The sequence below is a fragment of the Procambarus clarkii genome, chromosome 22 (genome assembly GCF_040958095.1).
Source record: "Procambarus clarkii isolate CNS0578487 chromosome 22, FALCON_Pclarkii_2.0, whole genome shotgun sequence".
Lineage (NCBI taxonomy): Eukaryota > Metazoa > Arthropoda > Malacostraca > Decapoda > Cambaridae > Procambarus > Procambarus clarkii.
This window is the reverse complement of record NC_091171.1, coordinates 22,592,117-22,617,684: the sequence shown is the minus strand read 5'-3', so window position 1 is coordinate 22,617,684 and position 25,568 is coordinate 22,592,117. Positions and strand designations below refer to the sequence as shown.

Below are 25,568 nucleotides of genomic sequence, written 5' to 3'. Positions count from 1 at the left end.
GTAATTATTAATCTTATTGTTTCTGTGAACAAGGCTGCTTCCACCATACCTGATGGAAACCCACACTTAGAAATAATTATTTAAGTCTGTGTCCAGTGCAGTATGGCTCTGTTTCTCTAAGTTATCTTTGTTAGATCAAAGTGGCTGAATGACATTAATCAAATTATCAGAAAATAGGCTGGTTCAGTGAAACAATTAGTAAATAAATTAATAATTACTTAATTATATTCGATTGCGTTTATACGTAAATTAGCAAGATATAAAACTTTACGTACAAACGTTTTGGTTTAAACCCCATAGTATGACCATAGTTCCTGTTAGGGGAAATGGTTAATGACAATTTATTGATTAATATTATACCAATAAATAAATTATGTCATAACCGCCTTGATATATTGTAGATATACTATAGAGGATATACTATAGAGGAACCCGGGTTCCCGGAGTCTAATTATGCTACACTCGTTGGGCTCTTATCCGGCAGCCAGTTGGGCAAGTATTTTGATTTACTGAACCCCCGGAGGAGTTTGGCATGTGCCTGCCTTCTGGCGATTCTTGTATATCGTCCAATTGCTATATTACAGTCTCTCCACTCACAGTTTATACACTTGATTGTTCATTAAACGGCCCTCTGCTCGTTGAAGAATCCTCGACATCCAACCCGTCCTCGATTCAAGTCCATTTCATCCAGCGGTCAACCCCATAGACGCATTCATAAATTTTTACATGCTGTTCATTCAAAACAGGTATTTTCTCAAATATAAATTTATATCATATTAGCATATTGTGCATATATAGGCATAGGTTAAGTTAGGTGTTTAGGTTCTGTTGGCGATTATTTGTATTTGTAGTACGTGGGTGAAGCATTTACAGCGTTGTGGTTCGAACAAAATTCGTCAGTGTTGCACTTGTTCCGGAAGTGTTCGATCATCATCAGTCCGTCAGCCTGTCATGAGCCAGCCCGTCCTCCAAACAAAGATCCAAAAGTGATTCCATGCACCCGCCAAACCCCCTGTTTATGAATGAAAAGCGGTTTACACACGACTCACAACTGCTGACGTTCGAACATATCAGGAAAAAGTGCTTCACTGACGAATTTTGTTCGAATCACAACGCTGTAAATGCTTCACCCACGTACTACAAATACAAATAATCGCCAACAGAACCTAAACACCTAACCTAACCTAACCTATGCCTATATATGCACAATATGCTAATATATTATAATATTAATTTATACTTGAGAAAATTCCCGTTTTGAATGAACAGCATATTAAAATTTATGAATGCGTCTGTGGGGTCGACCGCTGGATGTAATGGACTTGAGTCGAGGACGGGTTGCATGAGCAGCCCGTCCTCCAAACAAAGACCCAAAAGTGATTCCATGCACCCACCAAACCCCCCCGTTTATGAATGAAAAATGGTTTACATGCGACTCACAACTGATTTCGTTCGAACACTTCTGGAACAAGTGCTTCACTGACGAATTTTGTTCGAACCACAACGCTGTAAATGCTTCACCCACGTACTACAAATACAAATAATCGCCAACAGAACCTTAACACCTAACCTAACCTATTCACAATATGCTAATATATAATAATATTAATTTATATTTGAGAAAATTCCTGTTTTGATTAAACATCATGTTAAAATTTGTGAATGCGTCTGTGGGGTCGACCGCTGGATGTAATGGACTGAGTCGAGAACGGGTTGGATGTAAGTCATGTGTAAACCGTTTTTCATTCATAAACAGGGGGTTTGGCGGGTGGATGGAATCACTTTTGGGTCTTTGTTTGGAGGACGGGCTGCGACATCTCACAATTCAACCCGTTCTCACACTAGCCTTTTTAAAGCAACGGCCATTCTCCCCAGACACATTCATAAATTTTTACATGCGGCATATTAAAAATTGGTTTCTCATATATAAATTAATATTATTATATATAAATATTATATGTATAGTTAGGCGTTGGTTAGGTTAGGTGTTTAGGCTCTGTTGGCGACTATTTGTACTTGAAGTACGTGGGTGAAGCACTTATAAAATTGTAGTTCGAACAGAGGACGTGAACGAAGCACTTGTTCCGGAAGTGTTCAGACGTCATCAGTTGTGAGTCGTGTGTAAACCGCTTTTCATTCATTAACAGGGGGGTTTGGCGGCTGGATTAACGAGCTTGGATCTTTGTATGCGAGAACGGGCTGCACAATCGCTCTTGGCAGTAAGCTACAGGAAAATAATAATCGGAGCTTCGAAGCGTTGATTCTAGGTGTACTAGACCAAAGGAAAGAATTTGGTCAGCCCCCTTCCTCCCAACCCGTCCTTCTAATAGAACGTCGCATTTTGACGTATACTCTACTCAAGGTCAAACATTGTCGTACTAGAAAATGGAAGCGGCTCGTGAAGTTGATATACTGTCCCGTTTTTTGTTTTGGGTCCTCTGGTAGGTTAGTATAAGGGCACTTTAGCACGACAGTTTTTTGATGTTGGGGAAACCTAAGGAAGACGGGCTGGCTCCCGCCCCGGAGTCGGCCGAGGGGCGGGTTGTTACTCAATTTTACTTAACCTATTTACAAATAAATTGGTTATACAGTGCGGTTAGCAAGCTAACTAATTAAAAGTGGTGTTATCAAATAATACAATGATATTCACGACTTGTAATCCGCAGAGTAAAATCAAGATATTTGATTATTGGCAATTTCATTGCTACCTTATTCACTATTATTCACTCACACATGCCGCTGTATGACTAACCATCCTGTGTGATAGGGATTTTTTTTTAGCATCACGTAGCTAGCTTTTTGACACACTGTACTCCCCTTCATATAGTCTATGGTAGCTGCACATATGCAGATGTACCTAATGTATTAATAAAAAAATGGCGACGAAGCTCTTTAGCGTTGTTTAGCGTTGCTAGGGGTTGTTGCTAGGGGTTGTTGCTAGGGGTTGTTGCTAGGGGTTGTTGCTAGGGGTTGTTGCTAGGGGTTGTTGCTAGGGGGGAACACTGAGGGGAGTTCATACTCTGCCGTCCCCAAACACCTTTTAATAGGCGAAATAATAAATATTTTCCACATGTACTATATTCACAATACCACAACCACCAGTACCACGACCACCATACCATCTGTACCACAACCAGTACCACCACCCGCATTAAATCACTTCGGCCACAAATACCATTAATACCACAATCTCAAACAACCGCCATCACCCCATTACTGATATTTAGTAATCAGTAATGGGGTTTTTAATGGTAAAATCTTAGTAATAATACTGATTTTTAGTAAACAGAATACCAGTTAATCTATTATATAGCTTTTTGAGTTAAAGTTGAACCCCATATTGATGAGCTGTGTTCCACCTGATCTCGCCTGGGCAGCCATTACAAGTGGAGCCCACTTGTAATGGGGTCCTCAGCAAACCCATTACCACGAGATAACCACCCCCCCCCCTCCCTCAAACCACCCGGATAATTATTTAGATATTTGTGATGGTCTAAAAAACATATTACGGTTCCTGTAATAGTCTACATGTAAACTGGCAAGTGAATCTTTGTCGTGAATAGAGATTAATCTCAAGTTATAACTATATTGCATTATAAGTGGTTGGTTTAAAATGTATAAAGTATGCTGAAAACGTTTTCTTTGAAGAATTTGGTGTTCTGTAAATGGAATTCTAGGGTACACTCAAATAGTTGATAATGTGAAATTATGGCATTCAACGTCAATAAATACACCATGTTAACGTAACCAAACGTAATGAATCCTAATCTAATCAAATCGTAACTTAAATAAATCTTAACCAGTAGGTAATAGCACTAATTATGTACTTCTCAATCCATGCCCGTGATTTCCTCCCTGAAGACACGTTGACTGATGTGGTTCCTGTAGCATATGTTCTTCTGACCCTTAGGACGTGGCTCACACCAGGCTGGTCATCGTGGTGCCTCGTCGGCTCCACCACTCTCCCTCAGAAAGGTCAGTGATTGGCTACATCTCCGTCAGCAGCTAGTACGTCGTCCAGTTATAACTCACACAGGTAAAACATACTCGTCGTCCAGTTATAACTCACACAGGTAAAACATACTCGTCGTCCAGTTATAACTCACACAGGTAAAACATACTCGTCGTCCAGTTATAACTCACACAGGTAAAACATACTCGTCGTCCAGTTATAACTCACACAGGTAAAACATACTCGTCGTCCAGTTATAACTCACACAGGTAAAACATACTCGTCGTCCAGTTATAACTCACACAGGTAAAACATACTCGTCGTCCAGTTATAACTCACACAGGTAAAACATACTCGTCGTCCAGTTATAACTCACACAGGTAAAACATACTCATGTACAGCATATCAGGTCGACCACACACATGTAAAGCACATTTGTATAAAACAAATGCACATCAATTATACACAGTTGGAATGTAAAAGACGCATAGATAAAAGATAGATAAAGACTTCACAGATAAAACATACACAATAATTGAAACAAATATCAATACCCCCATTTTATTCAGTTCTTCTTTCGATACCAAAGAGGTCAAACAGAGGTCAACATTCTCCTGCAGGTCATAGATATCTCCTAAGTATCACGACACGTAACGACCAATTACTAATTATTCCAGCTGGTGACTCGGAGCCAGATTCACGAAGCAGTTACGCAAGCACCTGTCCATCTTTTCTCAATCTTTGGCGGTTTTGTTTACAATTATTAAACAGTTAATGAGCTCCGAAGCACCAGGAGGCTGTTTATAACAATAACAACAGTTGATTGGGAAGTTTTCATCCTTGTAAACTGTTTAATAAATGTAACCAAAGCCGTCAAAGATTGAGGAAAAATGTACACGTTCGTAACTACCTGCGTAACTGCTTCGTGAATCAGACCCTCGGGTCTCGGATAACGATTATACATTCCGTTTTCTAGAGCCATTTTGGACTGAGTAGATTGCTTAACAGGACACACTATTGATTGGAATATGTTCAAGGCCGCCATGTGGCATATTTGACAATTAGAAACCGGAGATAAATCATAGGCTTAAGGGAACAATATCGAAACTTGACAGTGTTCGAATCTATGACTCAAACAAACAAACTATGACTCAAACTTCAGTAGAACTTCGGTTTTAACTTCTTTTGACCATGTCGTAGCTTAGTAGATTAAGGCAGCGTCTGGGATGCTCTCAGACGCAGGTTCGAATCCTCGTCACGGCCCTTGTGGATTTGTTCTATAACTCAAAACGTGCTTCTATCATTTCTCACTCATATTGTATACCACTTCTCAGAACAACGTTACCAAACACCTTGTTTAACCTTGAATAAGCCCAACTACGCATCAACATACAATTATTAATTTATATTTTCGACAGAAGCGTTTGTAAGGAGACAGAATGATTCATCCCGTCACTTGGTTGCCAGATGCATTAATCTGATGCCAGTTTATGATTTGCACTCCTTATTGCTTCCTTGAAGTGTGCGTGCGTGTGTGCGCGTGCGTGTGTGTACTCACCTGTTTGTTCTCTCCTATTTGGGCCTGCAGGATCGAGCATTGACTCTTGCATCCCGCCTTTCTAGCCAGACATGTAAACTTTCTAGGTTGTTTACAGCAATGACTCCTGTCCCATTTCTATATCATATCTTGTTTTAAAATTATGAATAGAATTTGCTTCCACAACTTGCTCCTTAACTTCATTTCACTTTTCCACTACTCTCACGCTAAAAGAAAACTTCCTAACATCTCTGTGACTCACCCGAGTTTCCAGCTTCCACCCATGTCCTCCTCGTTCTATTACTATTCCGTGTGAACATTTCGTCTATTTCTACTCTGTCAATTCCCCCTGAGTATTTTATATGTTCCTATCATATCGCCCCTATCCCATCTATTTTCTAGTGTCGTCAGGTTCAGTTCCTTCAGGCGCTCCTCATACCCCATTCCTCGTAACTCTGGGACGAGCCTCGTCGCAAACTTGTGAACCTTTTCCAGTTTCCTTATGTGTTTCTCCATGATGGGACTTCATACTCTAAGAGTGGTCTCACGTAGGCAGTGTAAAGCGTCCTAAATGCCTCCTTACTTAGGTTTCTGAATGATGTTCTAACTTTTGCCAGTGTAGAGTACGCTGCTGTCGTTATCCTATTTATATGTGCCTCAGGAGATAGATTAGGTGTTGCGTCCACGCCCAGGTCTCTTTCTACAATCGTCACAAGAAGGTAATTACCCTTCATTGTGTACTGTCCCTGTAGTCGCCTATTATCTAATCCCATTTCCATAACTTTACATTTACTCGTATTGAACCCCAGTAGCTTTTTCCCTGACCATCTCGGCAACTTGTTCAAGTCCTCTTGGAGGACCCTACAATCCTCATCTGACACAACTCTTGTCAATAATTTTGCGTCATCCTCGAACATCGACATACAGGACTCAACTCCTGTAAACATGTCATTAACGTATATTGAAAATAGAATTGGTCCCAACACCGATCCTTGAGGTACTCCACTCGTTACTGTTCGCCAGTCCGACTTCTCGCCTCCTTACCGTTACTTTCTGGCTCCTTCCTGTTAGGTAGTTATTCACTCATGCTCGGACCTTTCCGCTTACTCCCGCCTGCCTCTCCAGTTTGAATGGCAGTATCGTGTGCGGGACTGTATCAAAGGCTTTTTGGCAGTCCAGAAATATGCAGTCTCCCTATCCTTCCCTGTCCTGCCTTGTTATTTTATCATAGAATTCCGGGAGGTTTGTTAAGCATGAATCCATGTTTTTTTTTTTTTTTTTTTTTTCTACCACAGACGTGGCCACACATTTACAATGCTAACCAGCATATATACATTTTCTTCTGTCCTCCATGGACAGGGTTAGAGAAGTGTTAAACATACAGTTCAAGGGTTTATTGAACACTCAACCACAGAAGGTGACTCGGTGCTTTTAAAATGCTAAGCTAACCTACATACGTAAATACATAGATACACAGATTTACGTATGCCCTACATAAAGTGTTAGATGTGTCTTTTACATAGTGTCATTAATGTACATTCACAAAGGTGAAATGTAATTCTGATCAGCTTCCATATATGCTTTATACCCATACATATACATACACACACATACACATACATATATACACACACATGCATTCACATACATTTGTCTCATTTACCCTGACAGGGTGAGGTAGCTGATAAAGAAACTAGTGTGCAATTAAGCACTTAATCACTGAAGGTGATGAAGGTGCTTTTACAAGCTCAGGTTATATAGTTACATCATATATATACATTGTATGATTGATATATTACATGGTCAATTTTGGATACAAGTCCAATATATCATCAAGTGTTCCAGTACTCATATAGTAACTACAGAGTTCAGCATACCTTAGCCCAGGAGGGCGAAAGTCAGTCAGTATGGGACATTCTACAATATAATGTTCAAGAGAGTGCATGTTTTCTCCCCATGTTGGTGTTTGTTTACAAAACTAATGCTCTCTAGGTGTGCAAAAAATCTTAGCCTTATTATTCTTTCAAGTATTTTGCAGGAGTTGCTTGTCAGTGACGTGTGTACTCACCTAGTTGTGTTTGCGGGGGTTGAGCTCTGGCTCTTTGGTCCCGCCTCTCAACCGTCAATCAACAGGTGTACAGATTCCTGAGCCTATTGGGCTCTATCATATCTACACATGAAACTGTGTATGGAGTCAGCCTCCACCACATCACTTCCTAATGCATTCCATTTGTCAACCACTCTGACACTAAAAAAGTTCTTTCTAATATCTCTGTGGCTCATTTGGGCACTCAGTTTCCACCTGTGTCCCCTAGTGCGTGTTCCCCTTGTGTTAAATAGACTGTCTTTATCTACCCTATCAATTCCCTTCAGAATCTTGAATGTGGTGATCATGTGTGTGTTTGTGTGTGTGTGTTTACCATTTGTGCCTGTAAGGTCGAAATGTTAGCTCTTGGACCCCGCCTTTCTAACCGTCGGTTTTCTAATATACTAAATCCTAGCCTAATTTTTTTATCTTACCTACACAAACACACACAAACAACAACAAAAAACTGTTTTTTCGAGTGAGAAAAACGTCTTATCTTCCCAGCTGTGTAGAGGTAATAGTTCCATGAACACCAAGAGAACCTTCCTCATTAGGAAGTATATTTGTCTTACTTGTTATTAACTTCGACAAAAATGTACTCTAAAAACCTTGAGTTATTTAAAAAAAAAAATAGTTCGGATTTTGTATTTATCCAACAATTCGAGTCTTTTTACAGATTGGGTTGTAAAGCTTCGACGCAAATTAACTGAGAAAAGTTGTGGGGGATAGTTAAAAGTAATGGCGAACGTGCCTGCCTGTCTCTTTTTTTTTCCCCAAGCGTTCCCCCACATCACAAAATTAACGTACCGAGTTGCCCGAACCTAACCGAGTTGCCCGAACCTAACCGAGTTGCCCGAACCTAACCGAGGACCCGCGAATAGTTAACGGGACGTGACGCAAGTTTTGCGAGCCGCTGTGATTTTTAGTACGTTTTTGGCCTTGGGGGAGATTTATACGTCAGAATACGATGTACTGTTCGAGAGGACTGGTTGCACGTACAGTGGTAGCGTCAGGTAGCGACCAGCACGTGGTGGTGGTGAACGTACAGTGGTAGCGCCAGGTAGCGACCAGCACGTGGTGGTGGTGAACGTACAGTGGTAGCACCAGGTAGCGACCAGCACGTGGTGGTGGTGAACGTACAGTGGTAGCGCCAGGTAGCGACCAGCACGTGGTGGTGGTGAACGTACAGTGGTAGCGCCAGGTAGCGACCAGCACGTGGTGGTGGTGAACGTACAGTGGTAGCGCCAGGTAGCGACCAGCACGTGGTGGTGGTGAACGTACAGTGGTAGCGCCAGGTAGCGACCAGCACGTGGTGGTGGTGAACGTACAGTGGTAGCGCCAGGTAGCGACCCATTTATCAAGTGTCTGGTTATTACTGTCAGTTCTCAAACGAAAGAAAATACTTTCCTATTTATGTAATAAAATAGTCGGAACATACATATTTACTTGCTGCAATATTGAAGATTAACTATGGAAAATTTTGTGTTTGCCTTGAGTTATACTGGACGGATTTGTTTGCCATATTGGACGAATTCCTTGTATAATAAATCCGTAATGAAATTTGCGACACATAGAAAGTATTACCTGTAGAAGTTTGAGTTATATTAAGGTTACTCACTGGTGGTGCCACCCAGTCCGCAGTGGACTGGTATAAACACATTCCCGAATCCACCCTATTACTAAACTATCAACGGGCTCACCATAGCCCGTGTTACTTGGAACTTTGTTCCAGGTAGCAAATCTTTAACAACAACAACACCACCCTATTACGGGCTCGCCATAGCCCGTGCTGCTTGGAACTTTTTGTTCCAGATAGCGAATCTTTTAACAACACTACAGGGGACGGGAGACATCTCCCATCACGCAGGGTGCAGCCGCACCTCCACAGATCTCCAGTATCATCTATTGATAGTGGTAATAGCTCAGAAGGGCCACCACTTACGGGCTATTCATGCCCGTGCCACCTCTTAGGTGGCTTAATCTTTATCAATCATTACGGGGCTCACCATAGCCCGTGCTACTTGGCACGTTTCTTCCCAATAGCTGCATCTATGACAACAACATTTGAGTTTTGTTGTGTGTATTTTACTTGCTTAAGTTCATGCGTGTGTATGTATATACCTATGAACATATGTTTATTATTTTCTTAACTGGACATTTCAATTTGATACTCGGCTTAAATTTAATCGAAATGTTCTTAAAGACAGCCCATCCTTCTGTTTAGGTAGTACTAATAGTAACGATGAAGACCATAGTACTTAGATTGACGTAAAAGGCAATTAGATAGTAGAAATCGGTACTATTTAGACAAATCGGAAAAGTTTGTATTGATGTCGCAAAGAGAACCTAATCTAACCTAACCTTCCTGGGCCTATAACACGCTATCTGAGGATTTATATAGTACATACTTGTTCTATACTAGGCCTAGGAACACAGAAGTTTGTTTCCTTAGCTTTATTTTTTCGGACTATAAAGGGAATAGTACCGAATTCTACTATCTAATTGCCTTATACGTCAATATTTGTACTATGAAGCGCATAGTTACAAAAAGTTCTCTCTAAACAGGAGCATAGGTTGTCTTAGAATACTTTCAACTCTCAAACAGTCTATACACAAGGCATGGAGACGCGAATCGCCTTCTGTGTCTTATATATAGATGTCTATGACTATAGATATCTATAAATGAAACTATTTAAAACTTATCACTTGAAGAATATCACTAAACCACCGTATTAGGACCGTTTCATTCTGTTCTTCATATCGTAATGGTCCAGAACGAGCCACAACATGGTCTTGTCTCTAAGCTTTACACTCAAAAAGATACCTGATCAATCAGGCTGTGATTTCATACGTCAGGTTGCGAGCATCTGCGTGTAACAGCCTGATGGGTTAGAGCGACCAACCAAGAGGCCTGGTTAGTGACCGGGCCGCGGGGACGTTGATCCTCGGAACCACCACAAGGCAGGTATTAACGCAGGACTCGAATGGTTCTGTTACGGAGATCCTCTGGACATGAAAAGTTAAATCCAGAACTTGACGATTATTTAGTGTGGATGAACAAGGTGCTATTGTCAGTGTTGTTTTTCATTTCGAGTTTTCTCATATTGCGTTACTGACAGCGACCAGAAATTTATATTATATATATATATATATATATATATATATATATATATATATATATATATATATATATATGTCGTACCTAGTAGCCAGAACGCACTTTTCAGCCTACTATGCAAGGCCCGATTTGCCTAATAAGCCAAGTTTTCCTGAAATAATATATTTTCTCAATTTTTTTTCTTTTGAAATGATAAAGCTACCCATTTCATTATGTATGAGGTCAATTTTGTTTTATTGGAGTTAAAATTAACGTAGATATATGACCGAACCTAACCAACCCTACCTAACCTAACCTAACCTATTTTTATAGGTTAGGTTGGGTTAGGTAACCGAAAAAGGTAGGTTAGGTTAGGTTAGGTAGGTTAGGTCGTCGAAAAAACAATAATTCATGAAAACTTGGCTTATTAGACAAATTGGGCCTTGCATAGTAGGCTGAGAAGTGCGTTCTGGCTACTAGGTACGACATATATATATATAATAATATATATATATAATATATATATATATATATATATATATATATATATATATATATATATATATATATATATATATATATATATATATATATATATATATATAATATTTGACACTGCTTGACACGTCCAGTACTCTGACTAAATGACTACTAGACTGTCAAGTCTAAGTAAATGTGTTAAAATTGTGACTCGTGTTCTCTCATACAAGTGAATTGTGTCAATGAAAACGAATTTCTGGTCTGTGACTACTTGGAGCTGTTGGGTCATTGCCCGAAACGCATTGCGTAATAGTGGCTTTAGGCATTGTATGTACTAGCTCTATCTATATATCAATCCATTAATGTAACATCACTTGTATGTATATACCTTACCTGAATAAACATCTGAATCTGAATCTGAATTGGATAAATAGCTTCAGCTTCCAATGACTTTTAACAGTCTAGTAGCCATTTGGTCAGAGTACTGGACTTGTCAAGGAGTTTCATTGCTCCTGTCAGTCTAGGTTTGAACCTTTCACGGGTGGAGTCCTTTCCGATTATATATATATATATATATATATATATATATATATATATATATATATATATATATATATATATATATATAATATATACGGCAACATACCAGAGACCATACGGCCTCTCTTTTTTGGCGCTACCCTCTGTGCCCTGAGGAAAAAAGATGGAGGAATCAGACCGATATCTGTGGGCAATTCACTCCGGCGTCTCGTCGCTAAGGCTGCTGCTAGAGCAGTTAGTCAGGCAGCAGCAGACATGCTGAAGCCAAAACAGCTTGGGTTTGGCATTCCCCAAGGGTGTGAGGCAGCGGCTCATGCAGCTAGAGCCTACATTGCCAACATTACGAATGAAAAAGCCCTGATAAAGCTGGACTTCAAAAATGCTTTCAATCTGGTTAGAAGGGATGCAGTACTCAGTGCGGTTCATCGCCTTTTTCCTTCCCTCTACCCGTTTGTACACTCATGCTACAGCAAGAATCTAACTCTGCTTTTTGGGGAACATGAAATTGAATCACAAGAAGGTGTCCAACAGGGTGACCCCCTTGCTCCCTTTCTTTTCTGCCTAGTTATCAAGGAAGTCACCGATAACCTGTCCAGTGAGCTCAACATTTGGTTTTTGGATGATGGTACTCTAGCCGGCTCCCCAGCCTCACTCTTGGACGACATAAGAATAATTCAGGAGCAAGCCTAGGCCTCACCCTGAACCCTTTCCAAGTGCGAAATAACCTCCACCAACCAGCACATAATAGAGCAAATAAAGGTTATTTTGCCTGACATTCATACAACCAACCCTGAGGACAGCACACTCCTAGGTGCTCCTCTTGGAAGGAATGCCATCGACGGGGTCCTTGGTAAGAAGATCACTGACCTGAAGAGGATGAACGAGAGGATTGAAGACATCGATGCTCATGATGCACTTTACCTCATCAACAGATGCTTGTCCCTCCCCAGGCTGACCTACTTTCTAAGATGTTCGCCATCTTTCAACAATATTAAATTAGAAGAGTATGACAGCTTGCTGAAATCAACACTAGAAAAAGCCCTCAATCTTTCCCTCAGCGACTTACAGTGGAAACAGGCCTCCCTTCCTGTCAGACTCGGGGGCCTTGGCGTGCGCACAGCAACACAAATTGCTGTACCAGCGTTCCTGTCCTCTTCAGTGGGGTCTGACAACTTGGTGAAGGAAATCCTACCTGAGCACCTAGTTCAACAGGCAGGGGTACATGATCCCAGTTTCACAGACTGCACAACCAAATGGGTCTCTCTCGCAGGACCAGCACTCCAACCACCGCCTTCTGAAGCCCATAAGCAATCCAGCTGGGATCGCCCCATTGCCGACCAAGAAGCTGCGACTTTGCTAGAAGCTGCGACAACACCACATGACACTGCCCGACTTAGAGCTGTAGCAGCTCCCCATGCAGGTGATTTCCTATTAGCAACCCCAATGTCAGCAACTGGCACCCGTCTCACACCGCAGGCCCTCCGAATTGCCGTGGCTCTCCGCCTCGCTGCCCCAATCCACACCGAATACAGGTGTATTTGCGGCGAGGCAGAGGCCGACAGATACGGACGGCATGGCCTTCTCTGCCAAAGGACAGGAGGATGGCATGCAAGACACGGCGAGGTCAATGACATTAAGAGAAGCCTTACCACAGCCGGTTGTCCAGCAGAGAGAGAGCCCCGTTACCTAATGTCCCGCAACTCTGATGAGCCTGTCGGTCGCCCAGACGGAATCACGGTGAACCCCTGGAAGAATGGTAGACAGTTGGTGTGGGACTACACTTGCGTTTCAACTTTAGCCAATACCTATGTTGACTTCAGTGCTACACAAGCAGGAGGAGCTGCCAATCACCGGGAAGCGGCCAAGTCACGTAAATACGGAGACCTTGAGCACCACTACAATTTTGTCCCCATTGCCTCAGAGACACTTGGTGCCTGGGGTAAAAGTGCTGCTAGCTTTTTGAAGGAGTTGGGGTCTAAGCTAATCGAAACAACTAGAGAACCTAGAGCTGCCAGTTTTCTTTTTCAGCGCCTTAGTGTGGCAATCCAGAGAGGAAATGCTCACTGCATTCATGGTTCCTGCCCGCCATCTGAGGAGCTGGAGGAGCTGTTCAACTTGTGACAAGCAGCCTTGTACCCTGCATGTAATCAATATTGTAACTTTTTTTGTGTAATGACATTTTCAAATAAAGTTAGATAAATATACACACATACCAAAAGAATAGGGGTGATAGGAGAAGAAAATATCAAAGTGTTCAGTGAGGATCCACAAGGTCTTCTCTGAGTACTCTTTATTTTCTTCTCCGAGGCTATGGGTCCCTACACTTGCACCAGAGGTGGTACCCCTTCTAGGTTTAAAAAAAAATATATATATATACATATATAATATATATATATATATATATATATATATATATATATATATATATATATATATATATATATATATATATATATGTCGTACCTAGTAGCCAGAACGCACTTCTCAGCCTACTATGCAAGGCCCGATTTGCCTAATAAGCCAAGTTTTCATGAATTAATATATTTTTACTAATTTTTTCATATGAAATGATAAAGCTACCCATATCATTATGTATTAGGTCAATTTTTTTTTATTGGTGTTAAAATTAACGTAGATATATGACCGAACCTAACCAACCCTACCTAACCTATCTTTATAGGTTAGGTTAGGTTAGGTAGCCAAAAAAATTAGGTTAGGTTAGGTAGTCGAAAAAAAAAATTATTTCATGAAAACTTGGTTTATTAGGCAAATCGGGCCTTGCATAGTAGGCTGAGAAGTGCGTTCTGGCTACTAGGTACGACATACATATATATATATATATATATATATATATATATATAATATATAAATATATAAATAATAATAATTAATTAGGGGTACCATCACTGGTGCAATTGTAGGGACCCATAGCCTCGAAGATGAGAATAAAGAGTATTCAGAGAAGACCTTGTCGAGTCTCACTAAACTCTTTAATATTTTTGTCTCCTACCATCTCCTATGCTTTTTATTGTTATTATTTTATACAACATGATTCATATCAAGATAATGTTTCTAGTATGTACACAAATTAGTTTGTAAAATGTGAAGCCTATTACATTTGATTTAATTTGTTTGCATAATATTTGGATAAGTCAATTATTAGCACTTGGGATCAGTAGATTGGTCGCTTTGACCGATAAAATAATTTAAATAAATTCGTTCCTAACAATACATAGCACTGTCACTGTCACACAGTGTAATAATTGCTGCTGAAAGCGTTCTCAATTAAAAAGTCACGTAATATTATCGGCCAGTCACAAACGGAATAACTTTTCCACGCGATAACAATGGAGCAAGACACTTGACTGCACCTTGCCAGTCATCAACTGGAAAACACAAACACGAAACTGGAAGCTTTTGAACATTGCACGAGTTTTCATATTGTGGAGAACAGAATAGCGGATATACAGTACGTCAAGAGTGTAAGCAGAGAAAATTGTGCAACATAGATATCCTTTAAAGGGGCAAACACAATTTTTGTATAAGAAATTATATCACTAGAGACTAGCTCATTAACAATATTTTGAAGCTCGTTTAAAAATAATGGCATATTTCATTTCATACTTGTACCGACGCCTAGCAAAAAAAATTCTCAATACAGGGCAGTTGGCAGTTATTTTCGTCACAAGAAAAAATGGTAGAAACTGTACTAAGTTATTTAATATTTATGCCAGAAGGAATATCATTGAGTGTCGCCGGAGCAGCATTGATGGTGGGACAAAAATAATCCTTTCAACGCCATCCTTTTCCGTAAAGTTTTGCGTGTGTGTGAGCACTTCTGATGGTGATAGCTACGCCCAGTGCTCTTGCCAACAGGTATACACAACATCAATCATATATTTTGCATATGGTTCTTTTTCCGTTTTAATTAGTTTCTCAGAATCCTAGGTTAAATCATGATTTTTTTTTAAATATTCAAGAAGAATTGTTAAAAAATTCATCGAATTGGTGTCTGATTTTATTTTAGCTGTCATATGTTACTAAACAAATAATTTTAATAATTTTTAAAAAAATTTATAAAATAAGAATAAAATTTGTGTTTGTTATACACGATAAAAAGCTGGTAAGAGGATTTCGAAAGAAAATTAGTATATTTGAATGCGCTCTCAGGAAAGAATCTTCATATGGCGTTCTGTAAAGCAAACTTATTTACATGTCTGTGGCATGTGATTTACTATGTGATTTCAATAATATGTCATAATACTCAAGATCTTATGATAGCAACACCTACAGGAAAATAACTGTTAGCCTATGATGATTAGCTTCCACTCAACACCTACAGGAAAATAACTGTTAGCCTATGATAATTAGCTTTGTGGAAGCTAATTGTCTTCCCCGAGTCATTGTTTGTAATTGAAGACGAAAAAAATTAAGACATTTAAAGTGTTCCACGAACCTTCCTCATATCAAGTGTCTAACAACTTGCAGGAGACAGTTGAGTAAAACTGGACTTTATTAGAGGGTTCACCTCTCGACACTTCCTTGTGTATTGGCACATTAATTTTTTCCCTCTGTTGTCTTCCAGTTTTCATTCTTCTAGTGAGCATTTTAATACTTTAGAACAGGGTTCTACAAAGTGTACGGGCCGCGAATCCTTCATCACTGGGTCGTAAGGTCAAAAATATTAAATAGTGGTCACCTTACTGACATATTTCCTAACCATAATATTAGACGTATTTTTACGTCTTTTTTCTTTATTTTTACACTGACATGTGTTCAAATTTCAGTTTTTTTATACATGTTATATTGTATTTATATTTTAAAATTTTTGTTGGCCGTATTTTTCAAACCATAATATTTTCTAACATGTTTTCTTAATAAATATTACAAATATATGTTAAGATTAATTTGTTTCAACACTTTCTGTGTTAACCTTTATAAAAGAATCAGGATCATGTATAATCACAGTGCTAATATGCCAGTAATTGAAATATAGATTTGATTGGGGTAAGATGGACGGTACAGCGATGGTCTTGCTTCATGCAGGTCGGCGTTCAATCCCCGACCGTCCAAGTGGTTAGGCACCATTCTTTACCCTCCGTCCCATCCTAAATCCTTATCCTGACCTCTTCCCCAGTGCTATATAGTCGTAATGACATGACGCTTTCTTCTGGTAGTTCCTTTCCTTCTTGCTGTAATTGCAAAGGAATTAAAAAGAGATCTGCAAAAAACTAGAGAAAGAATAGTGTTATCAGAATACTTTCATATGAATATCTAATCTTAAGATGAATCTTTATTTGTTGCTTCCACAAATCTTTCTTTAGATTTTTCCACTCCGACAAGGCTAGAAACCAAGAATTGAAGCCTAATTAATACAGCAGCCGGTATGCTTATGAATGCTAAATAAACAGTAACGAACTGCGAAACTTTACAACCCGAGGTTATTATTGGTATAAAGAGCCTCATAGAGGCGTGAGGAGCCTCATACAGTTCATAGTCTGTTTATTAAATGTAAACAAAACCCGTCGTGAGTGAGGAAAGACGGAGCGGTTTCGTAAGTGGTTGTGTAAATGTTTGATGAATCCCACCGCAGTTTGGGGCAACATAGCCAGTAACAGGAAGCCCCACCAGTCACACACTACACACAAATGCTTAATTCCTTTATTGTACATTTGATTAATTAAACAACGAAAATGAATGCTACAAGCCTTGACTAAAGAGTCAAAGGCCTTAAATTATCTCACCTGTTAGTTTTTTACATGTCAGTGTCAGACTAGGGTCGTGACGATATATTACCCATCAGACAGTGTCAGACTAGGGTGGTGACGGTATATTACCCATCAGACAGTGTCAGACTAGGGTCGTGACGATATATTACCCATCAGACAGTGTCAGACTAGGGTGGTGACGGTATATTTGAAATTATCAAACAGGGTCGTGAGAACACAAGTTTGAAGAACTCTGCTCTAAAAAGTGTCTACACAAAGCGTCCACTTCCTCGTTCATCACCTACGGCTGAGAAAGAGAGAGAGGTCGTGGCCTGTTCTCTCACCCTTTTTCATTGAAATAGTAAATAATTGGGCAATAATGTTAATTCTCACTAATTACTCTGCCTGTATCCTGGCAGAGTAATTATCGGGGGATTAACTATATAATCAGTTGCTTGCTTGCAGTGCAACTCATTCGTTCCTGTTGATTGCAATTGCAGTTTATGGCCGTTAGGTTGTTATGCTAATTGTCATTCCCTAGTTTACTTACAAGCCTCTAACTGGTTTAAAATGTATTAGTAGACTTTTCCTGGTGGTCTTAATCTTTTATTCTCATACCTTTGGATTACAAGGAAACTTGTAAGGGTGTGACTTATGATAGAGTGAGCGGTAGGGTGACTGACGGTACAGTGTGCGGGGGTGGTGGGAGACTGACGGTACAGTGTGTGGGAGGGGGGGTGGGAGACTGACGGTACAGAGTGTGGGAGGGGGGGTGGGAGACTGACGGTACAGTGTGTGGGAGGGGGGGGTGGGAGACTGACGGTACAGTGTGTGGGAGGGGGGGTGGGAGACTGACGGTACAGTGTGTGGGAGGGGGGGTGGGAGACTGACGGTACAGTGTGTGGGAGGGGGGGTGGGAGACTGACGGTACAGAGTGTGGGAGGGCGTGTGTGGCGGGAAGGGGCTCGCGGGAAGGTGGTGGAAGAGGTGTTGTGTCTGGCCGCCAATACTTGTCGATAGCCTCAAAATTTGACGTGTGATCGACGCCAGATCCGCACTATAAGTTCGCACATCTATACCTGCACGCACGCACGGACGCACGCACGCACGCACGCACGCACGCACGGACGGACGCACGCACGCACGCATGCACGCGCGCGCCCACACACACACACACACACACACACACACACACACACACACACACACACACACACACACACACACACACACACACAGTAGGCATGAGTTACGAGGAAGGCTGTGTGAAATGCACCTCACGACACTGGAAGACAGAAGAGTAAGGGGAGACATGATCACTACCTACAACATTCTCAGAGGAATTGACAGGGTTGATAAAGATAAACTGTTTAACACGGGTGGTACGCGAACAAGAGGACACAGGTGGAAACTGAGTACCCAAATGAGCCACATGGACGTTAGAAAAAACTTTTGCAATGTCAGAGTAGTTAACAGATGGAATGCATTAGGCAGTGATGTGGTGGAGGCTGACTCCATACACAGTTTCAAATGTAGATATGACAAGAGTCCAGTAGGCTCAGGAATCTGTACACCGGTTGATTGACAAAGGCGGGACCAAAGAGCCAGAGCTCAACCCCCGCAAACACAACTAGGTGAGTACAACTAGATGAGTACACACTTCAGGGACCGCAGTATAAGAATAATTTCATTGGAAGGTGGGAAAGTGATGGTGGCTATGATTTACAGCCTCCATATAACCACAGAAGACAGAGACTGGTATACGAAATTACAGAGTTGTTGTTTTAGATTCATCTTCTCGGGACAAAAAATTCCAAGTAGCACGGGCTGTGGTGAGCCCATAGTTGACTTCCTGGCACAGGAGCGGGGCTGTAACTGCGGACAAACAGAGCGTATATAAATCTATATAAATAAAAATGTAAATGTTCGTTTGTTCAAATTCGCTGATCTCCGAAAATTCTTCACCGATTGCTTTGAGATTTTGACACAACGTTGCATTAGAATAGGCGTGTGTTTTTATATGCCTACTATTTACATACCTCACCTGTGACAGGAAAAAAACATACGTTTTTTAAAAACAGCGTCATCTGTTGGAATGTAAGAGCAACACACACACTATACTAAATATGTTACGATTCCATTTCAGTGTTTCCGATTTCAATGATAAATTGAATATTCATAGATTTTGATTTATTTTCGTTTTGATTTATATATTTTGTGTGGCATTGCAATGGAATTGAGCTGTGTTTTTACCATACCGTTCATTTCGTGAGTATAGTTGATTTTTTCATTGTTTTCATTTCGTGTTTTTCGCTGTTCTTATTTTTCAGTGATGTGAACATAAGATCATTGGGGAATGTATCAGACGAGGGAGTGGGGAATGGTGGGGAGGACGAGGGGACGGGAGTGGGGGATGGTGGGGAGGATGAAGAGACAGGGGAGGGCGTAATGGTGGGGAGGACAAAGGGACAGGGGAGTTGATGATGGTGAGGATGAGGGGACAGGGGAATGGAGAATGGTAGGGAGAACTTGGGAGGGAAGAATAGTAGGGAAATGGTGGGGAGTACGAGGCGACGGTGGAATGGGGAATAGTCGAGAGGAAAGTGGAGTGGGGGATGGTGGGGAAAACTAGGGGACGGGGAAGAGGGGAATGGTGAGGAGGACGAGGGAACGGGGGAGGATTGGGGAACGGGGGAAGGTTGCTGTGGCAGGGTACAGCTAATATCCTTAATAAATATCCTTCAAGGGGTGGTAGCCCAAAGACTGAGAGCAAAATTCCTAGTAATGGTAGACTTTAATCATGGTGAAATTGACAGGGAAACAACAAACCCAAGATAAGGAGAGAGATGGAGCGGTAAGTCTGTTTAATGTGTTAGAGAGGAACTTTCCGAGTCAATATGTCAAGGAAGAAATAAAAAAGGCAAAGGGTGTGTGACCAACCAGCTAGGCTATACCTGCTCTTCCTACAAAATGAGATGGACATTGAAAACATTCTTCGTGAAATGCCAATATGAGCCATGAACACTGTGTTTGTCTTTGATGATAGTGATAATGAAGACCAAGGAAAAGACTTCGCGGATAGTGTATGGCTAGCATATCGGACAGGGAATTACAAGAAGGCTGGAGAATTCCTGGAAGAAATAGCACGAGAAAGAGAACTCTGGGGGCAAAATCAGCACAGGGTATGATGGACTTCCTAATGAGGAAACTCTGGGAGGCTGAAGACCGATTCATGCCACCACTGAAAGATAGGGGAACGAAGAAGAGCATTTCCTCATGCTTCAATAAGCATTACCTGTAAACAAACACAAGAAGCAAAAAAGCATGAAAACACAACGCACAAACAAACGTCAGTAGTGTCGATATGTGCGAAGGGGGGCGAGATATGTGTACACACAAATTAGAAGAGTGGCAGAAGATCAGTACAACAATGGCATAGGACGTGATGCCAAGTCCCACCTGAAGCTGTTGTGCAAGCATATCAGGAGGAAGGTGACCAGGGGGTCAGACCAGGAAGTATGCGAGGAACTTAACAGAAGCTTCAGAGAAGTCTTCAGTTTGGAACTAAAGCTGTAACTGAATGAGCACTCCAAAGGAAAGATTAAAGGCTTTTTCAGTAAGGAAAGCCTTACTGAAAATGACAGTCACCACTAGACGTAATCGGCTACAGGAACGGCATCTGTAGATGGCCATCTACCAGACGGTAGATGACAGGTCAGTTTTCTTAAAAAATCTTTAGTGGTCATGCCGTTATAGGGAAATCACATCTTTCATTGGGGCATATAAACTGGTTCACAAAGGTATCACACTGACGTGGTGTATCGAGAAAATTAATAGAAGCCAGGTTGGGTTTTGGTTACATTCTCAGACATATCACTCACACCGATTGTATTTTATTGTGCAGATTATAAGGACTTGACCTTTGAGTATTTTCCATGCCGAGACTATGTGATCTCTCTCCTCCGTTCTCAATACTCCCAGTAGTGTAGGTGTTTTCTCGCATCTATGGTGCAGTATGGGATATCTGAATACTGTTTTGGATATCTTGGCAGCATTGAAAGTGAGTGTGTGTGTGTGGGGGGAGGGGAGTCAGCATTCCAAGCGAGATAGCACAAGAAATTTGAAACGTAGGGTCACTTAAGGTGGTGGTGTATGTTGTTTTGAAGATGCCCCCATAATCTATCCTGAAATTGAAATTGAAATTGAAATAATCTATCCTATCATTGTTATTGCTGATGCTGAGTTAGCTCTGGGGTGTTGCCCGAACGTTATGTCACCCAGCCTCCTGCTGGTGTTCTGATCCGTGCATAGAACGTACGAGATAAGTGGGTTATATGGGACTATCGATCACTATTGATCTCCTCCGGCTTAAGTGACAGCCACCTGTGGTATTACCCGCGCTCTCTCGGGGCTCCTCACCCTTATGAATCCTTCTGTTGTACTCCCACTAAAAGGGTTGGATATTTCTCCTTATGGCGATGTCGAGTCAGAAGTAAACAAGAGGTAATAAGGTAGTAAACCAACAAAACGAGAGATCTATTAGTTTGATATATGAGTTTAGTGGTGAGGTGAAGACCGATGATGGTGATTGATGAAGATTAAGCTACCTAAGAAGTGGCACGGGCATGAATAGCCCGTAAACATTTGTGAACGCTGCGGAGGACGGGGGTGATATACAATCCCGGATGTTGGTGTGGTCCATAGTTATTTTTTTTTAGGGATTTTCTTGTGCGTGCCCCAAGCCTCTGCCTGGCCCACTCAGTGTTACTTGTTTCTTTTTTACTTGGACGAAAAGGCACTACGGGCTCACCATAGCCCGTGCTACTTGGAACTCTGTTCCAGGTAGCGAATCTTTAACAACAACAACTTAGACGAAATATGAGTATTTGTAACTCGTATGTTCGCTTCAGTAAGATTATTCCTCATGTGTTTAACAACTTCTGCTCTGTTGAATCTTAGTTGAAATCATATTGGGTTTGTAACTCTGTGTTGGATAATGTTCCAGTGGTCTGTCGGGCATTTCTCCACAGCGCTGACATTTCCTCTCATCTTCTAGAACCTGTAAGCTTATTTGCCATGCACATGGGGATCCAAGCCTGATGCGATGTGAGTGTACTTCTGTTATAAAATGAGACTCATACAGTTCAGATAAATTGAATGTATTTAGCTGTTCTGTTGTTCCTTTTCATGAAAATAAGTGGATCTTAGTTGCTTAAGTTCTTGTACTAATCCGCAGATCCCGATGTTGCAACTGTTGTTATGTGGTAACTGTACATCTTCTGCATTTATCAATTTCTAATTACTGTATTAATCTGTGATAGTCTCATGTGGTATGTAAATGTCTACATTTCTTCTCTTAGTTGCAAGTTTTGCAGCTCCCTGTGGATGATCTGCTGGTTTAGCCTTCTTGGGGCGGGTTAGGTGGTTTATGGGGCCACAGGGAGGTTGGCAGCCATTGATATTGATCCTGGAGTTGATGATCTAAAATGTAGTTATCGGAATACACTTTTCCGTCATCTCTGCGGTTGCCGGGGTGTTTTCTACTTCTGGACGGCCGTCAGGCGACCTAGGCTCTGCTTCTTCAAGATTCGGCCGACCCCAAAGACGTTGCGTCAATTTTATCGGACGTTTGTAGCCAAAAACTATATTTTTTCAAATGTAAATAAATATGTACATATTGTAATTTTGTATTTAGTTTGCCCTAGGATAGGTTAGGTATTTTGGTTCAGTTGGCAATGTTGTTTATAGTTCGCGGGCCAAACACTGAGAGAGGTGAGAGTCGAAGACAGGAAGAAAGCAAAGCACTTACGGAAAAGTTAGAATGTAATTACTTGTAAGTCATCGGCAAAGTGATTTTCATTCATAAACGGGTTTGACGGCTGGATTAACGACCATTTACACATTGTTAATAGGTGCAGGCGGCGTCAGGGTGTTGAGTTCCGACCATGAAGGGTCCTTTAAGCTGTGGTGAGTGATGGGCGTGAGAGAACCTACTCATGAACTCTCCAGACTCCAAACAGAACGCCTTGAAAGAAAACAACGTCGTCTATGCCTTTACGTCCCCACTTAGGGACTGTCAGCCCCAAAGATCACAGTACATAGGCAAGACAACAACGTCTGTTTCTAGTTGATTAACCATGCAAAAACGACAGGGCTCCATATCAAGGAGCATATAATCTCCTCACACAACCAGACCATCACCAGAGAAATCTTAACAAGCAACACAGATATTATCGACTGATACAACGATAACAGGAGGCTCGACATCAGTGAGGCTCTAATCATCAAAAAGTCAAAACCACCAATCAACAGCCAATTAACACATAATTACATTCTACCCACTTCAAGACTCCAAACCAGCACAGAATCAAGCAGATAAAATGTATACCCCTGGTTACATACCTCATTTATACCTATTGTTTCGTGTTCTGTCTTTTCCCAATGATTTGTATCCTATCACCTCACCCAAAAACAAATATAAGCAAGAAACGGAGTACATAAAAATCAGTCTTTAAAAATGTAAGAAGTCTTGCGTAACGCTTCTAGGCGTCAGACCATAAATAAAAATGTAAAAATGAACTTCGAGAGTTGATTTTTGAATTACCACCGACAGTGAAGAAAAACGTAAGAAATATTGAGAAGATTCGTGTTATAATTTTTAATCTTACCTTTTCGGTCATATTCAGCAACATATATGTTTACAAGAAAGACTGCTACCAAAATATACTTTTGGTACGACATTATATATATTATATATATAATGTCGTACCTAGTAGCCAGAACGCACTTCTCAGCCTACTATGCAAGGCCCGATTTGCCTAATAAGCCAAGTTTTTATGAATTAATTGTTTTTCGACTACCTAACCTAACTTTTTCAGCTACCTTACCTAACCTATAAAGATAGGTTAGGTTAGGTAGGGTTGGTTAGGTTCGGTCATATATCTACGTTAATTTTAACTCCAATAAAAAAAAATTGACCTCATACATAATGAAATGGGTAGCTTTATCATTTCATAAGAAAAAAATTAGAGAAAATATATTAATTCAGGAAAACTTGGCTTATTAGGCAAATCAGGCCTTGCATAGTAGGCTGAGAAGTGCGTTCTGGCTACTAGGTACGACTATATATATATATATATATATATATATATATATATATATATATATATATATATATATATATATATATATATTATATATATATATTATTATATATATATAAACTCGAAATGAAAAACAACACTGACAATAGCACCTTGTTCATCCACACTAAATAATCGTCAAGTTCTGGATTTAACTTTTCATGTCCAGAGGATCTCCGAAACAGAACCATTCGAGTCCTGCGTTAATATACCCGCCTACCTACCTTGTGGTGGTTCCGAGGATCAGTCTACCTGATCAACCAGGCTGTGACTCATACGTCAGGCTTTGAGCAGCCGCGCCCAACAGCCTGGTTGATCAGTCCGACAACCAGGAGGTTGGAGTCTTGAAGTGGGTATTGTTGTGAATGCGCAACTATATTATACCCACTTCAAGACTCCGAATCAATATAGAAGCATCAAGAGGAAGTATGGGCCAATATGCCCTCTGCAATTACTTCCATTCTTATGCTCTCATATCCAATTAATACCCATAGTTTCGTGTTCTGTCTTGTGTTTGTCACAAGTTTGTTCACCTCATCCAAAACTGTTGCACCATATCACCTCACCCAAATGTGAGTATAAGTATAACAGATAAGCTGACTCTGTTTAGTGTTTTCAGGTTACAGTTGTGTGTGTAAACTAAAGTCTTTGAAAGTGTAATAAGTTATTACGAAACGCGTTTAAGCGTCGCGTCACACTAGAAATAAAAATCAATTTTGGAGAATTGATTTTTCAATTACCATCGACAGTAAAAGGAAACATAAGAAATATTGAGAAAATTCGTGTTAGAATTATTAATCTTATTTTTTCGGTCATATTTAATAATATATATATATATATATATATATATATATATATATATATATATATATATATATATATATATATATATATATAATAGGATCACCTAGTCATAATCACTGTGGCAAGGTCACATGTTGGTAGTGTATGGACACTGAAGGAGATGCCAGTTTTTTATATAAATATATACGACATTATGGTAAGCCACAGTCTAGGGGGTTTGAG

General features: G+C 40.5%; 1 long non-coding RNA gene across 1 annotated transcript in view; it reads left to right on the top strand.

The window, feature by feature from the left end:
* LOC123757923 (uncharacterized) overlaps nucleotides 1–25,568 on the top strand; it is an 855,462-nt gene that overhangs the window by 110,265 nt on the left and 719,629 nt on the right. Inside the window, exon 2 of the long non-coding RNA XR_011229392.1 lies at nucleotides 3,911–3,975. This is a non-coding gene — a long non-coding RNA (uncharacterized lncRNA). The remainder of the gene's footprint in view (nucleotides 1–3,910; nucleotides 3,976–25,568) is intronic.